Source organism: Humulus lupulus, chromosome 3 (genome assembly GCF_963169125.1).
Source record: "Humulus lupulus chromosome 3, drHumLupu1.1, whole genome shotgun sequence".
Taxonomy (NCBI): domain Eukaryota; kingdom Viridiplantae; phylum Streptophyta; class Magnoliopsida; order Rosales; family Cannabaceae; genus Humulus; species Humulus lupulus.
This window is the reverse complement of record NC_084795.1, coordinates 14179559-14190223: the sequence shown is the minus strand read 5'-3', so window position 1 is coordinate 14190223 and position 10665 is coordinate 14179559. Positions and strand designations below refer to the sequence as shown.

The following is a 10665-nucleotide window of genomic DNA, read 5'->3' as shown; positions in this document are numbered from 1 at the left end:
TGTGTAGCTCTACAACGCTAACTATGGGCACTACAAGAAGAATCAAAACCCCCAAAACAGAGCACCTAGCACTGTAGCGCTACCAACCTAGCGCTTCAGCGCCCAAACCAAAACTTCAAATTTCTGGGCTTCTTTCTTCATGTTCTTCGAGCTTCAAAGCTCCAAATCCGACCCCAACATATCTAAATCTCAAAATTAAAGTTCCCAAACATCCTAATCTCCCAAATAAAAAATATATTTGTCCTTTATAAAAAAAAATATATCTTTTAAAGAGAATATATTTTAGGGTAAAATTGTCTTTTAATTTTTAAAAATTAAAAAAATTAAAAATTGATTACTAGTAATGTCATTACTTAAGAAAATAGAAGGGAGGAAGTATTCTTATTGTTTTCTCTCAAATTCATGTGGGTCTCATAAAGTATTCCTATTACTTACACTACAAAGAAATTGGACTAATCTGTCATGCCTATCTCGCCGAGCACGTGTGTGTTCGCCAAGATAAGTCTTAGTTAAAAAAAAAAAAAGGCATGCCTTGGTTTTGAGCCCAGAAATTGGGCTATCTCGACATGCCTATTAGGAACACCGAGATTGGATAGTATAACCCAACATGATCACCCCCAAACCCTATCATTTTCTCTCAATGGTTCTCCCCTTCTTTCAAAGCCGCCAACCCTCTATCGTTCTCCGCTTCTCTTAACCGTTCTACCGCTTATTCCTTCAATCCTCTCTATCGTTTCTCTCTCAATCTCGTTCTTGTACCTTCAATCCTCTCATTTTGTGCGTGGAGGTTGCCACTTGCAGAAGGGAAGAGCCATTCGAAAATGTTGTCACCTCTGAAGGGAGAAGTCATTCACGGCGAAGGTTCGGGCTAATGGAGGACCTCGGTCTTGTAATATTTCTGATACTCAACCATGGTAAAAAAAATTAATTTTATATATATACGAGGATGAAGAAATATTTCATGGTTGAAATTGATTGATTAAGACTCTCTTTCTTTTTATTCTAGGGTTTCATAATCCTTAGTTTTTTGAAATTTTATCACTCACTCCATTTGGATTCTCATTGAAATTGATTCTCATTGAAATTAATTGACTAAATGTTTTTTTTTTAATTTATTGCAGCCTATTTTGCGGTACATTTCGCATATGAATTTGGAGCTTTTGCTTGAGGAAGAGCAACTCATGACAATTGAGAAGTTCAATAAATGGTAAGTTATAATGATTATATTTTTTTTCTTCTAATTATTTATTGATTCTCTATTTTATTTGCTAACTTTAAGAAGAAAATAATTGTGTGTTCATTTGTGGAAAACATGGTTCTACTTGCGTTTAAAAAGTATGTTTTAATATATTTTTCTTTGAACTTTGGACAAATCGTTAGAGGCTTTAGTTTTAATGGTTCTTTTGGAGCACTATTGCGTTTAAATACTCAAGCATGATTAATTGTTGTGTATTGTATCACTGTGTTTTTATAAAGAGCTACAACTTTTATCGTGCCTCTGGAACTAAAGAAAGAAAGAGCAAAAGCAGCTGCTGCACTCAAGTCACTTCAAGATAAACAGGAAGAGAAATACAAGACAAAGCAGAAAAGTTGGTAGAAGAATACTCAAGTATACTTATAACTTGTAACTTGTTGATGTAGTACATAACTGATTATTTATAAACTGAGATTATATATGTAGCAATCCAGTGCTATATATTTTGATTTCTTCTCCTATGTAATTTTTATCATTGTAGTATGTAAATTTGATTTATTTCTTGATAGTTGATTGCTTTTTGTGTAATAAAGTTAGAAAATTGTTGAATGAAAATTGTTTGAATTTACTATAAATGTAGGATACAATTAATGAAATTTAGCAAGGGGAATAGGAAAAAAATGAATAATTATCATTTCCTCTTGCATTACCCTACCTCGACGGTCTCTAAGTGGCCTGTCGACATTGCTTCTTTCTCTGCGGGCTAAAATCGTCGAGATTGTTGTACACTTGATCGAAAATTGACCAATCTCGGCGAGCCAAAACCACTGACATGGGCCCGATAATCAATCTCGACACTCAGATTATCGACGGCCCGAGCCCATTGAGAAAGGCCCGTATTTTAGTAGTGTTAATAAAAGTAAACAAATGAATGAGAATGATTGCAACACATGTGATTCTCATTGCTGATTAGTAAACATGCAACAATTATCATTATTTGGAAAGAAAAAAATAGTAATGTTAAAATTTAAAGGATGGGGATCTAAGTGCAAAATGATGTATAAGTTTGAAATTTTTATTACAAAACCCTAGTTTACAAAAAAAAAAAAGATAGAAAAATGAAAAAGACTAATTAATGCAACTTTTTTAGAGATGTTAGAAATTTAAATGTCAACATTTTAAATTTGGGGACCTAAATGTAAAAAGTAGGTTAGGAATTTTGGTTGCAAATAAACATTAACATTACTTAATTATTTTTGCTTTCTGCCAATCTACCAAAAAACTATAAAAAAATTAGAAAGAAATACATTTTTTCATTGTTTATAAAAAATTCAGAAATAAATTTTAGGTTTCAAAATGCATCTACAAAAAATAGTACGAAGATCATTGTATTAACTAGTATGTGCTAATTAAGACATAGCAACAAGGTTTAAATATAAATAACATACACAAGTGTATGTGAGATTTTTTTCTTAGCATCAAATTGTGTCCAAAGTGTGTTTAAAATAAACATAATATGGGAATTAGGATTTAAAAATAGAAGAAAATGGAAAAGTCCAATTTTTGACCAAAGGAGTTTGAGTCTGAGTGTTGAACCCAAAAGATGGTGTTTTAATATTTATGCTTGCAAGTGCACGAATCGTTTCGGAATATAATGTTCATGTAAGTACGAGGTCGAACCCATGAGAGTTGACTAACATCAAAAGAAACTATTTCAAACAAAGCAAGAAGATTCTAACCTAGTTCCAAATATTTAATGAGATTTTGTTTTAGAAAAATAAAAGACAAGTAATAAAAAGATTTAAGAGTAAATAGAAAAATTATTTTCAAATGAGATATGTAAAATAAGATTATTAAGATATTAGAATCCACAAAATGCAAGTTCAATAGTATTTATAAGTATATTGATTCCCAAGTTTAGATATAGTTGAAATAAATCACACTATATATTTTTTCAAAATACATTTTCTATTCAAGCACAAGTTGCTTTAAAAAAGGTAGGATTTTTCTTCACTTATATAAGATATAATTTCTAAGCATTAGTTGTATTACAACCTAATGAAACTACAAAAAATCAAAGAGATTATGTTTAGGAAAAATATGATACTTATGCTCTAAGAATTAGATGTGAACCATTTAATGAAAAACATTTAATAAAAGAATATCATATTTTTGCATAATGAAGAACTAAGTGTAATATGCTTTAACAGTCAATAATAGATGAAAAATGCATATCTTTGATAGAAAAATCCATAAACAATGTTGCACAAATGGGAAATCAACATAAAAAAAAAATACTATCTAGTTACATTTTGCTTCATCATCATCTTAATAATCTTGAAAAAGATTAGAAGCTCATAACTAGATTGAAATAAAAATTACAAAATAACATACCTGACATGCTCTTCAAAAGATGGAAATTGTAGAGAGAAAATAGTGAAAAGAAGAGAGAAAAATATGAAGTGTAGAAGATGTTGAAAAGATAAAGAAGAGCCCCGCAAATGGTCTTACAAGACTCTATTTATAGGCAAAATATGGAGATTAAATTAATCAAATTAAAATAAATAAATTGATTAATTTAATTGTGTTGGGAAGTGGTAGGATAAAAAGAGTAAGTGTAAGGGTATTGGAAAGATGAAATGTTTGGTTAGATGGAAGAGTAGTGAAAAGCTAGGGTAAAAAAATGAATTAGGAATGTTTATTTAGGTAAGAAAAAAATAGGGAATAGTGAATTGATATTTGAGTGAAAGAAAAAAAATATTGGGAAGAAAAATGTGACTTTTTGGCTTTTGGTGGATGTGTTGGCAGCTGGTTCAGCTACCAAGGCGTGGTGGGCCTGATTGGGCCGGGTATGAATTGGGCTCGGGCCTGGGGAGAGAAGCTTGGCCGTGGGTGAAGCAGGCGGGCCAGGCAGGTGGGCCTTCGGGTGTGAGCTGAGGCATTTGGAGACAGATGGCTGATGAGTGATTCGGTTAAGGCGTGATGGTGTGTGGAGTCAACAACTGGCGTGGAGGCTGGGCAGGCTTGGAAGAGCTTGGACGTTGATGGCCACGGCTGGAGGCAGCAAGGAGAGACCGAAAATGGGCCTGGGCTGAGGCATTGGCCCATTTGAAAAATGCCAAATTTCTTGTTATTTTCTTTCAAACTACCACCTTTCTTTTGATTTCCTTGCTTTTCAAGAGCCACAAATGAAATAATTTTCCTACAAAATAAATTATAAACTAAATTAAAATTAAATATTTTCATTAATAAAATATACCATATAACTCCCATGAAAACATTAATTAAAATTTAATTTACATAACATTTAATTTCAATAAATCATATTTTTAGCATTTAAACTAACAATATTAATTTTAACTAATTCAATTACAACATAACACAATAAAATATCTATAAAAATATATAAAAATCTAAAAAATTACAATAAGACTAATAAATACAAAATTACTTAAAAACTTAATAAATAAATTAAGAACTCAAGAACTAAGCAATAATTAACACATAAAAAGTGGTAAAATAACTCTATTTTGTAGAGTTATTACACCCCAAAACTTAAAGTTTTGCTAGTCCTCAAGCAAAAAAAAAAAATTAAAATACACATTTTTTTTTATTTGGTGATATCAAAAATGTCCTCAAAGATTGCACATTGAAAATAATTTATAAAAAATATGAATCAAAATTAACCTTATGTAATTAATTCCATAGTCAATCTTGCTTTGAAGATATATTTTAAATTAGAAGTCCAAAACTATTTATTTCACGTATTATGATCAATAATTTTTTTTTCAAAAATTCATTTTTTTAAGCAAAATTGACCCAAGAATGAAACACAAAGCTTAAGGAAGATTTATATATTTTTTAAACTAAAATCAAACTCAATCAAGAGTATTATCATAGGAAAAACAGATATTACCAAAGGGTTTTTTTTTAATTTTTTTTTATAGAAAATAGAGTATAAAAGCACAAAACTAAATATATATTACTAAAAAGATAATATTAAACATATATAAATATATAATTTTTTTTTGTTTTAAAAAAAAAAAAAGAAATTCTACCATTTTCAAACACATGAAAGAAGTAACCATATAAACCCACTACCCCCAAACTTAATTTATGCATTGTCCTCAATGTATAAAAATACAAATATAAATTGAAGCGTGAAAGAGTTTAGAGTTTAGAATGGTCGTACCTCATCATAGAGCATTGTCAAGAGTGCAACAAAAAGGAAACAAAAATCAAAACAAGAAGTTAACCTAAAACATAAATAAAACACAAATTTACCAATAATTGATGAGAGCGATCAAGGACCATGGTAAATAGGATCCTCAAGAAGGATTTCATCCATTTTAGCAGTTTTCAATTCTAAAAATGGTTTCAATTTTTGTCCATTCGCTTTGAATACATTACCATTATTAGGATTTTCAATTTCAATGGCTCCATGTGGAAAAACAGTGCGAACAATGTATGGACCTACCCACCTAGAGCGTAACTTCCCCAGGAAGAGATGCAAACGAGAATTGTATAAAAGGACTTTTTGACCGGGAGAGAAATCTTTTCGCAAAATGTTTTTGTCATGGTAAATCTTCATTCAATCCTTATATTTTTTGGAATAGTCATATGCATCATGCCTAAGCTCTTCTAACTCATTTAATTGAAGCTTTCTTCTCTCACCCACTTTGTCTAAGGAAAAATTCAATTGCTTAATTGCCCAATAGGCTCTATGTTCTAGCTCAACGGGTAAGTGACATGCCTTTCCATACACAAGCCTATAGGGAGACATTCCAATGGGTGTTTTGTATGCAGTTCGATATGCCCATAATGCATCAATGAGTCTTAAGGACCAATCTTTCCTAGTTGGATTGACAGTTTTCTCTAAGATGTGCTTAATTTCCCTATTTGATATTTCAACTTGACCACTAGTTTGTGGGTGATAAGGTGTAGTGACTTTATGTGTAATACCATATTGTTTCATTAAATGCTCAAAAGATCTATTACAAAAGTGTGTACCGTTATCACTAATGATAGCACGTGGTGAGCCAAAACGGGAGAAAATATTTTCTTTCAAAAACTTAAGCACAACTTTATGGTCATTTGTGTGGCATGCAACAACTTCAACCCATTTAGATACATAATCAATTCCAACAAGAATGTACAAGTTACGAAAAGAGTTAGGAAATGGACCCATAAAATCAATGCCCCAAATATCAAATATTTCAACAATAAGGATAGGATTCAAAGGCATCATGTTTCTTCTAGTTACACTTCCTAAATTTTGACAATGTTCGCAAGATTTGCAATAAACATAAGTGTCATGAAAAATAGTAGGCCAATAAAATCCACATTGTAAAATTTTCAAAGCAGTTTTCTTACCACTAAAATGTCCACCACATGCATGATCATGACAAAAAGATATGATTTTAGTTTGATCACAATTTGGAATGCATCTCCTTATTATTTGATCAGGGCAATATTTAAACAAATAAGGATCATCCCACATGAAATTTTTCACTTCAGAATAAAATTTAGATTTGTCATGCTTAGACCAATGAGAAGGAATTTCACCAGTGACCAAATAATTCACAATGTCAGCATACCAAGGCAAAGAAGATATATGCATGAGTTGTTCATCAGGAAAAGTTTCAGTTATAGTGGTGGAGTCATTATTAGTCTCAACAACAATTCTAGACAAATGATCAGCAACAACATTTTCAGAACCTTTTTTATCTCGTATCTCTAAATCAAATTCTTGTAAAAGCTGTTAACCCAAGATATGTTTCCAAGAGGGGGGGGTGAATTGGAAATTTAAACTAATTTCAGAAATTTAAAACTTAATATGCCAAATTATGCAATAAATCAAATTTATCAAGTAAAAGCAAATAATATGGCAATCAAATAGATATAGCAAATAATCAAACTTGTAATGTAAAGAGTTTAAGGTTAAGAAATTGCAAACTCTCGAATTTTACAAGGTTCGGTAGAACTAAGCCACCTACGTCCTTGGTCTTCAAAGCTATGGACCTAGCTTTGAGTTCCACTATCGAGCCAAGTTAACGGGCTTGACTAACCCTTACAACCGGGAATTTTTCACCAAGGTATTTCAAAGCCTCTTACAATAGTTTTCCACCACCAAGGACTATCAACCTCTTTTTCGGATTGTTGAAGTGCCAATCTCACTCTAACCGGGTTGTTTACAAAATCGGTGCCAACCTCACCTTAATCACAATATGGGAATGTGTTTGATATTACAAGCAAAAATCACTCTAGAAGTATGATGATACAATGAGAAACCTAGAGTGATTAGCAAGCACACTTAGAAGAAATAAATACAAATTTTGGCTCAAGTGTGTGAATATGTGTTTGGATGATTTAAACTTTGGGAGCTCTTTGAAATCAATGGATTAGGTTTGATATATGTAATAAATGCTCAGCCAACACCTAATTTTGAGTGAAAAACGAGTTTATATAGAGTTTGGGAAAAAACTAGCCGTTTATAGCCGTTGGGGGTTACTTTTTGAAGCTGCCTGCCGCGAACCGGAAGTCCGGATGGGGAACCAGAATTCTGGTTGCCAACCGGAATTCCGGATGGCAGGCAGTGAGCAAAAGTTCAAAATATGCCTATTTTCCCGTTTTTCAATTCTTTATAACTTTTAGCTCGTTTATCCGATTTCAAAAATTTCAATTGCGTTACGACCGTATCGGGATGTATTTTCTTAAAAGTGAATTTAGGATGTCTAGTTCTCATTTTGAAAAATCACCATTTTTAGCACGTGAATGAGCCAAATTTTATACTTATGACTTAAAGTAAACTTTCAATCACTTTACAAGACTAAGAAATGAAATTAAACCTTTATCTTGAGTTTCTTGAGTCTTGAAATCCATTTCGGGTCATTTCCGGAAAATTTGGTAAAATGACCATTTTGCCCTTGGTCATAAGTTTGACTTTGAATTGCTAATTCACTTTGGTTTTTGCTACAAAGTCAACAAATCATTAGTAACAAATAATAATCAAATATTTGTTAATCATAAAAACAAGGAGACTTAAGAGTTTGGGTCAACAAAAGCAAGATCTAACGAATTAAGCGAGATTTAGCATCTTTTTTCGACAAGAGATATTTCAATGCAGCATGATCATAATAGACAATTATTTTAGATCCTAACAAATAAGACCTAAATTTCTCCAATGCAAACACAACAGCAAGCAATTCTTTTTCAGTTGTAGAATAATTTAATTGAGCATCGTTCAAAGTTTTGCTAGCATAGTAGATTACATGAGGTAACTTGTTTATTCTTTGTCCTAGAACAGCACCAATAGCATAATCAGAAGCATCACACATTATTTCAAAAGGAATATTCTAATCAGGAGGGCAAATAATAGGTGCACTAATCAAAAGGGATTTCAATCTTTCAAAGGTAACATGGCAATCATTATCAAAGACAAAAGCATTTTCTTTTCCGAGCAAATGACATAACGGGCATGAAATTTTGCTAAAGTCTTTTATGAATCTTCTATAAAAACCGGCATGGCCTAAGAATGATCTAATTTCTTTTATTGTTTTAGGTGGGGGAAGTTTTGAAATAAGGTTTATCAATTTCTATTCCCTCAGATGAGATTACATGACCTAAAACAATTCCTTTTTTAACCATAAAATGTCATTTTTCCCAATTAAGAACTAAATTCTTTTCTTTGCAACGAATTAAAACAAGAGAAAGATGGTGCAAACAGTCATCAAAAGAATTTCCAAACACAGAAAAATCATCCATAAACACTTCAAGATTTCTTTCAACCATATCAGAAAATATTGCAATCATACATCTTTGAAAAGTTGCAGGAACATTACAAAGACCAAAAGGCATGCGACGATATGCAAAGGTTCCAAAAGGGCAAGTGAAGGTAGTCTTTTCTTGATCTTCAGGGGCAATGGGGATTTGGTTATATCCCAAATAGCCATCAAGAAAACAATAATATGCATGGCCAGCTAAACGTTCAAGCATTTGATCAATAAAGGGTAAAGGAATGTGGTCTTTTCTAGTAACATTATTTAGCTTCCTATAGTCTATACACACTCTCCACCCCGTTTGTACTCGAGTAGGGACTAATTCATTTTTCTCATTTTCAATAATTGTGATCCCAGACTTTTTAGGCACTACTTGGACTGGACTAACCCATTGACTATCAGAAATAAGGTAAATGATACCTACATCTAACAGTTTAAGTACTTCTTCCCTAACGACCTCTTTCATATTTGGATTTAACCTTCTTTGACATTCCCGAGAGGTTTTAGCATTTTCTTCTAGATGGATTCTATGCATGCATATGGATGGGCTAATTCCCTTGATGTCTCCAATAGTCCAACCTATGGCTTCCTTATGTTTTCTAAGGACATTTAACAATTTATCTTCGTCTTCTTTATCTAAAGCAGATGCTATGATAACAGGCAAGGTTTCAGACTCTCCTAGAAAAGTATATTTTAAATTTTCTGGCAAAGGTTTAAGGTCTAACTTTGGAGACTCGGAAATTGATTGAACATGATCTAAGGGTGAAAATGGTTCAACTTTGGTTTCATTTAAGGGTATAGACTCTAACAAAGAATTCACATCATCATTAAAATCATCAATATGCAAGTTCATACCAAAGTATTTTTCACAAAAATCAAGTAAGTCATATCCATCATCAAGTATTTTACAATTGAAAATATTTAGTTTATATTATTTTTGCAGGAATTATGTTGCATTTGTGTACTTTGAAAAGAAGAGACAAGAAATGAATTAAAGCTGAAAAAATAAAGGAAAAAAAATGATATTATTGAAGCCAAAATAAAAATGGTGCATCTTCCTTCCTAGCCAGGCCCACAGCCCACACGGGTCCATTCCCCTTAGCCCGCCTGCCAGCTCTCCCTTCTCTCTCCCAACCCCACCACATGGGCCCGCCTCCTCACCAAACTAGGCCCATCTCTTCCCACCAGCTCCTGGGCCCGATGCTGCCTAGACTCCACGCCCCATCGGGAGCCCAATCCTAAGAGCAGCTGCTCTCCTCCTCTGCCCAGCTCCACGACCTATCATGCCTCCACCGCCTGGGCCCTCTCCTCACACAGGCCCGTCTGCCAGCATCCACCCAACCCAGCCACTTGCCATTTTCCTTGAACCCAACATGGACTCCTTGTCCCTTTGTCCCATAATGTCTAAAAATATCACATTTTTACCCAATTTTTCTACATATTTTACCACAAAATCATCATTACACCCTAAAATTTACCTTTACTTGTCATACTATTCTTCATTTAAGATTTAATCTAATCAATTTAATTTATTTGAAATTAATTATTTTAATACTTTATTTTGGCTATAAATAAGGGGTTTCAAGAGTATTTTGGGGTGCTTAATTTTTGGGGATTACTATCATCTTTTCTACACTTTCTCTCTACATTTTCTCTTTTCCTTTTGGAAGACCATTTTGTACCAAGTGTGTA

The 10665-nt window shown here is 32.6% G+C and overlaps 1 long non-coding RNA gene across 1 annotated transcript; it reads left to right on the top strand.

Annotated features, from left to right (window-relative positions):
- The first annotated feature begins 584 nt into the window (after nucleotides 1-584).
- LOC133820942 (uncharacterized) lies at nucleotides 585-1730 on the top strand. The gene is made up of 3 exons (XR_009887229.1): nucleotides 585-914; nucleotides 1122-1207; nucleotides 1477-1730. It is a non-coding gene; the product is annotated as an uncharacterized LOC133820942 (long non-coding RNA).
- The last annotated feature ends 8935 nt before the right edge of the window (nucleotides 1731-10665 follow it).